Raw genomic sequence first — 10225 nt, forward strand, 5'->3', positions numbered from 1 at the left:
CTCTGTCCAAAATTTCACTCTGCCATATAATCAGATTTTGAGGTTATGATCTCACTCTGTGGTTTCTGTGTGAATGCTATTAAAAATATTTTTGCAATGAAAAATTACCACATAACAAGTAATGAAGATATAAACCAGATTTTTATGTCCATTCCTGGATGCTCTTTTATTCATTCATAGGTGATGAGGCACTATCAGAAGCCAACAATCTGGCTTCACTCTCCCCCCTGGTCACCATGTCTCCCTCTCAGGGGAGCCTCAGTTTGGAAGGAAATCCTTGCATGACCCAGCCTCACCTGAACATGAGGGTGATGGCATGTTCTACACAAGCTCAGCACTTTATAAGTAGTCTCAGGTCACATAAGAACATCATGATCAAGTTAACAAACCTCACCTTTAGTTAGATACATCCCTATGTTAATTTCTATGCACTATTTAATGTGGTAAACTTTTACTTCTGCAATTTAATTATTTAGTTTTCCTTCTGTGATAACATCATTTCAACAATCTACAGGAAAGCAAGAGATTTTTCTTTGGGCAATGACTGACTATAGCTGCAACAAGCTTCCAGCTACACAAGCCTTCCATTAGGGCTGAAATTGAAGTATTCATTAACTGACCCACAAAGTACCAGATGCATAGGTCATTGCATAAGCTTACTTTGGGGTGTGCAAAAAGTATTGCTTGGACAAAGATTTTACCGGCTGTTTCATTAGAGACAGGAGGTGGATATAATTTGGGAGGAGACATCCTACCCTAGTAGATCCTAGTGGGAATTTGGTCAGTTTTAGTGGAGGCAGGATTATATCATAATCCCTTTCCTTTCTTTTTGTACTGTCTCTCCACCCTTAATTCATTATGTTATTAATGAGGAGGATCTGTGTCTCTGAATCTGAATAAAACTTTTTAACACATGGTGTCAGTGGCTTGGTACATGAGATATTCTTGCTTCTAGCACTTACTAACTACAAGAAAAGGCACTGTGAGTGGGAAGTCCTGAAGGGTAGGTGGTTTGGATCTACATCACTCTCCTCTTGGACTTTGAAACTCAGGTAGATACCATCTGCTCTGCCGTAAATAGACAGATCGTGGCTCTTGGCATCTCAGTATGCAGGAAATAAGAATGTTTGCAGTTATGACTGTCACCTAGATAAAGCTGCAGAAGTTACTGGCCTTAAATATCAGTGTGAAAAATTTAACTTTTAGGTTATGGTCTCAGATGCAGTTAGTTAAAACCCAGCTTGATGTAAATTACTTGTATTCAGGGTTTTTCTCAAGGGAATGACTTACTGAAACATAAGTGTAACCAGGGAATCTGGCTTCCCGATGTTGCACCTAAGAAAGAAAGAATCTGTTTTGGTTAACAGCATTCCAGAGCTCCCTGAAACAGGCCTGGCTAATTCACTCTTAGGATTTTTTTCCACCTAACCCAATCATCCTTTTCATCACATCAGATATGCATAGCAGCTTGGCAATTCATCACTTCTAAGTTTTAAAAAATACTTCTAAGAAGTTAAGGTGAACATATGAGATTTCCACCACAGGACACATATGGAAATGTACCAATTTACAAATACTGGATGTAACCTTTCTAGGGGAAATTTTATGGTGGGGTAATGTAGATTGAATGAATGCTCTTTCTGGAAAAAAAAAACCAAAAACAAAACAACAAACAAACAGAAAATAAATACTTCAGGATAAGGCATCCTTGAGCAAACACACAGGGGTCATTACAGGACAACTGGAGAGTCACTGGTAAGCAGATTATGGACTGACTGTTTTATATTTCTAGGCAATCAAAAATTTATACTGGCAGGTCTCTCTGGGTTCCCTGATTGTCCGTTGCATAGAAGTGTTAGACTAGGGTTTCTTTTCCCTCTAAGACAAAAATTGGCTATCACCAACTGATAGTTCACTCTGGATCCTCAGTTTACGGACACTGCTCCCTCTGCCCTGTGTACAGTTGTCCAGTGGGCTTTCTATTCTCAATCTCTTTTACATGATTTCATACTATACCCCAACACATCCAATACCTGTCCTCATATTCATGACACATTTTTCTGCTGGGCTGCAACACAGACATCACATCCAGACACTCTGGACTGAAAGGCACAGACCAAAGAATTGCAAGGTTGAGAGATGGCTTGGGATCATTCTCTGTGTGGATGAGCCAAAGGAGCTGCCTCTGAACAACATGGATAGAACCACTGTCTTCATATGGCATGATGTTCCTGAAGCAGATTTATTCACTTATGCATAGCTACTAGCATAGTCAGAAAGCCTAAAGGCTGAGAACACACAGATGTCCACCCTTGATAAAAGAGCAGCACAAGGCTACTCAGACAATCACACAAGGTCACAAAGAACTTCCTGCGGAGACCTGCCTGAAAAGAATATTGCTATTTACTACAACTTTCAACACACCACATGTTTGTTCAGCTATTTTTTAGCTCTTTTTACTTATACTAAACCTTATTTCTGCTGATAAAACTAAGGAATACTTTTCTTTGAAGAACATCATACATATGTCTGAACTGGGATAGGTTTCTCTTTCCAGACCCGGAGGCATATTTGTGACACTGTTACTGAAACTGGGACAAACCCTGAATATATACCATCATCTTACCAGCCCCAATAGAGCAACACCCAAATATATGTGCACAAGAGCAGTATTGTGCTGAGTCAGGTAAGCCAGGGTGGAAAAACAAGGAACGAGATTTTGAGAAGACCACAGATCCCACCTACACAGTTAAAATCCATCTCTACCCACAAAATTATTAAAGGATGAGTCTCAGAGTGAGAGAGTCTCTCTCTCATCAGTAAAGGGGAGAAACACAGTTGAAAGACTTAGACAACCAGAACATGATCTAAAGTTAAGTGAGTCCTACAAGTCTGCACCAGAAGCAATAGAGACATGATGTTTGCTTGATTACAGGGGTTCAGGGACACCAAAATGTTGTCAGCTAGACCCACAGTAAAGAGACCAAACATCCCAGATCATCCACTACAGTCTTCATATATAGCAATTATTCTAACATAATGACAGAAAAATCTGGGATAATATTTCGCTGCAGTTTCTTGGTTGGTTGTTTTTTTGGTTTTGTTGTTTTTTTTCCAGGGTAGATTCTGAATACTGCAGCAAAAGTAAAGGAAGTAGACTGACTCCATCCCTCATGGTAAGTTGTACTGTGGGATATATGTCCCATCACTAAAGCTGCATCTCTTTCCCCAAGTTTCACTTGGAAAAGATTTCTGTTTCCTCTAATCCAGCTCAATCTCAATATTATTAGATTGCTCTTATATTTATTTTTTTTAGGTTAGGCTGAATGCACAAGCTGGTCTCAGCTGAAAATACACTTTATGTGGTGCTAGCAGAAATTGCAGTTTTGAGTGATTTGTAGACCAGTTCTTGCAACCATTCTTCAACACTTTCTGACTGTTTCCACAAGCCAGTGGAAGTGCAGGTGCTGGTGCAATCACCCTGTGTGTTCTCTGCCTGCAAATACAGACACCCTGGACCATAAGAAAGTCTCTGGCACTTTAACCTTTGGCAATAAGGCTTTCTACCATGCATAAATCTGTGCTAGAGTGAGGCTCTCAGTGGTGAATTCAATCTCCTTTTCAGTAAGTACAAAAACACATGAGTTATCCAGGGGATATTTCATGTTTCTAAACTGGGAATTTGCTTTGTTTCACTCAGCCTGAGTGAGTGTTCTTCACCCAGAAAAGGAAGAGACATTGTAATGAATGTAGGCCTGATGCACAGAGTATATACAGTCTTTTAAGGTATCCAGTGTCAGAATTAATCATTAGTATTTAGACTTCATTACCAAATCATTTAGGCAGTCTCAATTTTTAACTAACTGTAAAAATACTAAAATATTTGAGGGAGTTTGTATAATTTAAAATTATACACATAATTAATAATTAAAAAGTATTGTTTCTGTTTTTTCTGGTAAAGACTGTCATCTTCAGTGTAATAATAATAAATCTTCAAAGCCTTAAAAAGTACTTGGAGGTCACTGATACAACGACTTTATATACACATTACTATGACTGTGTCTGGTTGGTGCATTGTCCTATTTCATAAAAGATGAAAAGGGTAAAAGACATTAATTGCCTTCTTATTTAAAGGAAATGCTGAACCATTCAAAACATATGTGTTCTTCACACTGAGTAAGACAGCACACACCACAAGAGCAAGAAAAAGAAAAACAGAAATCTCTCTGTTGCTCTGGAGAGAGAGGTCAAGAAGTTTCTGTGACTTTTTTTAGTGGGAAGCTGTGCAATAAGGAATATTAGTTTCTATAAAGACACAAAAAAAATAACTTGAAACTGCATATAGAAACTTTTGTCAAAAGTAGATATCAAATGGACCAGCTTAGGAAATATGACCTCTCATCTCCTTCCATCCTTTGGTATTCACCTCATGTGTCACAATGTCCTGCCAGTGGAACCTGAGTGCCAAGATTTTCAGGAAGAGAAAATAAGGTGTTTCTTTTCTTGAGCACTCTGACAATTCATCTCAAAATAATTGGAATGATAGTCAATTGAGAGAGCATCCACAGCATTAATTAATTGGATAATGCCCAATATGTAAATGCAGATGAGTGCAGTGTTTTGGTCATAGTAATTTCCACTACTATTAATCTTTCTGTGAAGAAAAAAACTATGAAACAACCAATTTAATTCACATGTTGTGTAATTTTAATTTGCATATTTTAGAAGTTGTTCAAGCTTGAACCTAGGCAATAATAACAGGAAGCTTTAAAATAAGTCACAATGACTTATTTGGACTAAAACTACATATGAAGATATCAGAGATCATATGTTCATAGAACAAGATGAAAGTTTCTGTTTCATTATAAAGGCTGTCATTTTAAATTCTTCTTTCACTATTTTCTTTATTTAAATAACTGGTGATCTTTATCTGCACTTTCACCTTCAGCCAGATGTTCTCCTTTTTTTTTTTTTAAGTGCACCCTTTGTTGAAAAGTGATTTCATTTCCTGCATGACATCGAAGACATTTATCCAAGACACAGGACAATTGTGAGAGCAGTGATCTGTCTGTATTTTAATATTAATAATCTGATCTTTAGCCTCTATTATGCATTTAGGTTCTAGAGTTCTCCTTTGTAGTCACTCATGTTGTCTCTCCTGAGAAAACATCTCTTAAAATTTAATTGGCCTCTCTGAGATTTTGCAATGCCTGAACATTGTGTGCTAAGGGGAAAAGACCAGTGTTCACCCTCATCCAAGAAAGTTTTTATTATGCTTATAAAAAAACAAGCTATTTTTTCTTTTTTGTCAGATCATATCCTTTAAATAATTGGGGAATATTTTATGATGAAGAGATCACTTCTTTTGAATTAAATTTTTTCCTTTCATAAATGATAAATATTTAACAACAAAATTAATATTTATTCACAAATCACAAGATGATTAAGAATGAGAATATCCTCCATATGAAGAAGTCAGCTGGACATTGCTGGTGGACATTTCTGTCAGCTAAACCTCAGGGGATTTATCCTAATTTTTTCAAAGGAGTTCACCTTGTTAGAGGTTAACTGTAGCTCTCGTGGTTCTGCTTGTACAAATTCTGGTAATTCCCTGGGAACCAACTAGAGCTGGGACAGTTCCCTTTGATGGCCAGGGAGCCTGGTGTTATTTCAGTCATGCTCTCTGTACAGCCGTTACTCAGTCCTTCAGCAATTCAACATTGATGCAGATGTGGTCAGGCAAAGCTGACGCAAATTGTTATACAAACAATATCATTGTTGCATTTAGCTGGAGGAGAAGATTTATAGCTTCACATAATCCCATAAATCATTCAAAGAGCCTGGAGTTTCTCAAGTTCAAGGAAGAGATTTCAGCTGCAGTATTTGCAGAGCCGGAGGAGACCTGGTGAGTAAAACAGTAAGTGTGTACGTCAGCAGAGTCCTCTCTCCAGCCTCCGATGCTTTCTCCCATGGGACCATATAGCTTATATCATGGGACCATACGACATATAACCAGGTAGCGATGCACAGGTTGGACTAGCAATGTCTTCCAGAGTAGAGTAGCTTGCTGATCCAGCACTCAGCAACCCTGCGTCCAGTTTAAAACAAACCTTACATGTTAGGTGTCTCAACGGGGTAAACAGGAAACCAGTTGGAGTCCCCTTGATCCAGACAAAGTCCTTCTGCCCCTGTAGGGGGCAATGTCATAATTTCTCATCCCAGAGCCAGGAACCAGACTTTTCGGCATTGCAGCACTGAACACAACAGAAATTTATCCAGTTTTGATTACCTGTGTATTTTTCAAATCACTTGACAATTTGTCTGATGAACAAGAGGGAGATGTTTTAAAAGACAATGTCAAGCTTATAAAATAAAGTTTAAGTGATACACTCTCAGCTCAGGCTGTCAAAGAAAAAGAAGAAAAGCAAATAGATAAGTATATAACTTGAATTTCTTCGCTACTGATTTGAATTCTAGTTCATGTGAGGCCCATCAAGATAAATTTTCTTCACTGAAACTGTAGTGATTATAAAGAAAGCATAGAGTGCAATAAGGATTCAAAAAATACTTGAGATGAAGTAGGTTGCCTTCTAAAAACAAAACCAGAAATCTCAGGTGATCCATTGTAACACTCAGACCACAAGTCCTGTCTCATTAGTTCCATACAAACGTGTGTTGAGATATAAAAAGCCTCATGAGTCATTTGTCCAACTGCTGCTTAGGATTCTTCACGAACATTGTGATCTCTTATCTCCATGTATTTGCAATCACATCAGCTAATCTGTGCATTACTGATTTGATATTGAGTAAAACAGTTCAAAAAGACCAAAATTGATGAAGTTAAAATTATGCTTAATGGAGTTGGGAAATGTATTCAGAAGAATAACAAATACGTTATACCAAACCCTGTTATTTTGATTAATCATGTATATAAATCCATATAAAGCTCACAGAATAATTTTGACTAACAATGGAGAAAATGTTTATTTCTACATCTTCAGATCTTTCATTTTGTGTTTTAAAATGAAATTTCAAAACAAAATGTGACAAAATATGATTAAATAAGAGCTTAAAATAATCAAGTATTTTCTTACCAGATTTTTTTTTGAACCTCAACTTGTTATTTTTATTTTTCCTTTGACAAAACAAGAAGATATCTATTTTATATTGATTCACTCCTTAAAAATTTTTTCAACAGAGCTTGTTAGCCAGAATTTAATAATTAGCACAGCCATAACTGCATTTTAATAGCACCATGTGAAAATACACCCAATTACACAAACTGATAGAGGATCTGTCTGCTATAACATTGTATCACAATGATTTTTTATTCAACATTTATTGGGAAATGATCAAGTTAGGTTATAATATGACTGTAAGCACAATTTTATGTACTTTAGTCACTCAGTCACTTGCTCAAGAATTCATTGGTGGTCCCATCACAGTCTAATTACACACTTAACCTACAGAATGACTTTCTGGACACAGACCTGTGTAGATATATTTTAAGTATATTGGCCTCAGCTAAGAACCAGAGGTTTCAGAGGTCCTTTAAAAATCTCACAAAGTTTGCAAAGTTGGCAAGGATAGTGATATTCCATTGTCATTTCACTAAAGGACACAATCTTTTTTCATTAGAAATTATCTGCAAAAAAATATTTAACTAATGATTAATAAAATTGTATGGTTGCATTTTCCAGAAGCATTTATAAATCAAGACTTTTAATTCAAAATTTATGTTTAGATCAGAAATTTCAAAGTTATGAACATAGATAAATATTCTAATCTTTCTTTCATAATATAATATTTTTACAAATAGTTACACATTTCTCATGTATTCGTAGCAAAGAAATCAATTCCTTTTCCATTTAAAGAGTGGTAAAAATAACATTTACCCTTTTCTAAACACCAGCAAAAGAGAATGAACTAATGACACTGTAATGAACCACATTCACATTACTGGCATTGCCTGCCAGTCTTTTCTAAAACATTAGCAATGTAACTCAGAAATCTCTGTGCTGGCTCACAGTTCACCAGCGTCACTGAACTCCTGATAAACAGCCAGGTTTTTACATAAGTGTTCGCTTGCAGAAAATGGAACCTGAGCAGAAATTAGGCCCCTGTATTCACAGTTATCATTCCTACCTTCATCCTAAGCTCCTACTAGGTATTGAAGGCTGCTAAACTGCACAACACAAATTGACTTACAAATTGACTATTCCCCCAACATGTGGAAATTCTGAGTAGATCAAAAGATGCCTCAGTCTTGGCAAAGTAATTGTCCCACAGCTGACTCTGCCTGTGATACAGGAATGACATGTTCCTTCTGAACACCCAAAAGGCCCAACACATCTGGGTTGATGTGACACATCACACTGAATTCCTTCCAAAATACCCTGGCAATTGCTGCTTTTACTGCTGGCATCACCAGCAGGTCAAGGGAGGTGAACCTTCTTTTCTCAGCACTGGTGAGAAAAATAGAAGTGCTGGATGCAGTGCTGGGCGCCCCAGTATAAAAGAGACATGGATATACTAGAGATAGTACAGCAAATGGCTGTGAAGATGATGAAGGTACTGAAGCATCTCTCCTATGAAGAAAGGCTGACAGAGCTCAGACTGTTCAGCCTGGAGAAGAGAAGGTTTCCTATTGTGAAGAAAGGTAACTCCTGTTTACTCTGGTGTCTTACTCTGAAAATAAAGACATACATTTGGAGAGGGTTCAGACATCTCAAGGTGTCACATCTGTGTGAGCTTACCAGGATTGCCAGTCCACTTGCAAACTGCTACACCACTTCATAGATGATAAAAGCATTCATTTAGTATTTCCATCAGACAAAGGCACTGCTAACCTTCAGAAGGTCTAGCAAAGCAGCAGGTAGTGAAATATCAAGCTTTTTATTTTTTTTTTACTTCCTTTTATCACCCATAGCTACCGGAAGCACAGTTAACAAGTTCACCAGTTGGGCATCTCTTCTGTCCATTTTGGTCTCTTTCATCCACACTACAGTAAATGTCAGATGTTCTAATTGTAACTCCATATAAGAATGAGGTCAGAAGCTTTTTCTGCTGACATTCTCTTTAGAAGAACCTTCAGACAGCCCATTGCATAGAAGGGAGATCTGTGCTTTTTCAGAAATCAAATAACTTCAGTGCCATTTCTTTACAAAGCTGTGTTCAGGGCTACCATTCCCTGGAATTCATCACTAAATGCATACTCAGAGATGTAGCAGTTTTTACCTGGCAGATCACTAACATTTACATGCATTAGAATCATGAAAACAGAGCATGAAGGGACTGTCTTTAGATATCAACAAGATGGGTTTTTTCTCCCTGTTATAACTTCCTCAATTCGTGATCTTTTAATATTTTCTTTAAACTTCCATATACATCATTAGCATACAATAATTAGCTCTTTTTTTACCACTTACCAAAGAAATACTATAAGTTAGCTTGCAAAAGTAAATTACTTAACTAAGGCAGGAGAAAAATCCAAGGGGAAAGATCCAAGATGCACCAATGTAAATGTTACAGGGCTTCAGGGGATTAAGGGAATTTTTCTGTGCAACTGAGAGAACTTGGCTTACTTATTATGCTTTAAAGGGTGATGATAACTTTCATATAGTACGATACCCATTAAACCACTAGGCCAAATAGCTCCCTAGCCTGGAGGCTGGCTGAAATCCAGGAAAAGGTTTATGTATCTGACATGACACTTAAATGGAATTTAGCTTCATAAATCCTAACCTTTGATGGAGAAAATGGAGAAAATGCCATTTCAATGATCAGATCACTTAAAACTAAAAGTGAGGTACTCTGCATCTCTCCTTTTGAAGCTTTACCACTTTAGAGTAAAGCACACAGGACACTGGAAAGAGGGCAAGCAAAAGAAAATACTTTGGGCCAGTCAATGTGTACACCCCACTGGAATAGGTCTCGTACATGGGTCCCTGTTGTCAAGATCACTTTATACATATTTCATACACATTCAGCATAGCTTGGACAAAATAAAGGAGTGGTTGTAGAAAGCCTTCCAATTCCAGTTGAACGCAGTGCTGATCTACACAGTCTTGCTCCTCCTGACACTTGTCAAGCACAGCGGCTCCTCAAGCCTTTGGTGCCAAATACTGTGTTTCCAAAGGAAAGGAGGGGGGGCAGTAAATCATGAGTCATTACACAGAATAATCTGTACCCTGGCGCTTAAGGCCTCTGTTGAGAAAAGTAAGCA

Source organism: Pseudopipra pipra, chromosome 2, assembly GCF_036250125.1.
Source record: "Pseudopipra pipra isolate bDixPip1 chromosome 2, bDixPip1.hap1, whole genome shotgun sequence".
Classification (NCBI taxonomy): Eukaryota; Metazoa; Chordata; class Aves; order Passeriformes; family Pipridae; genus Pseudopipra; species Pseudopipra pipra.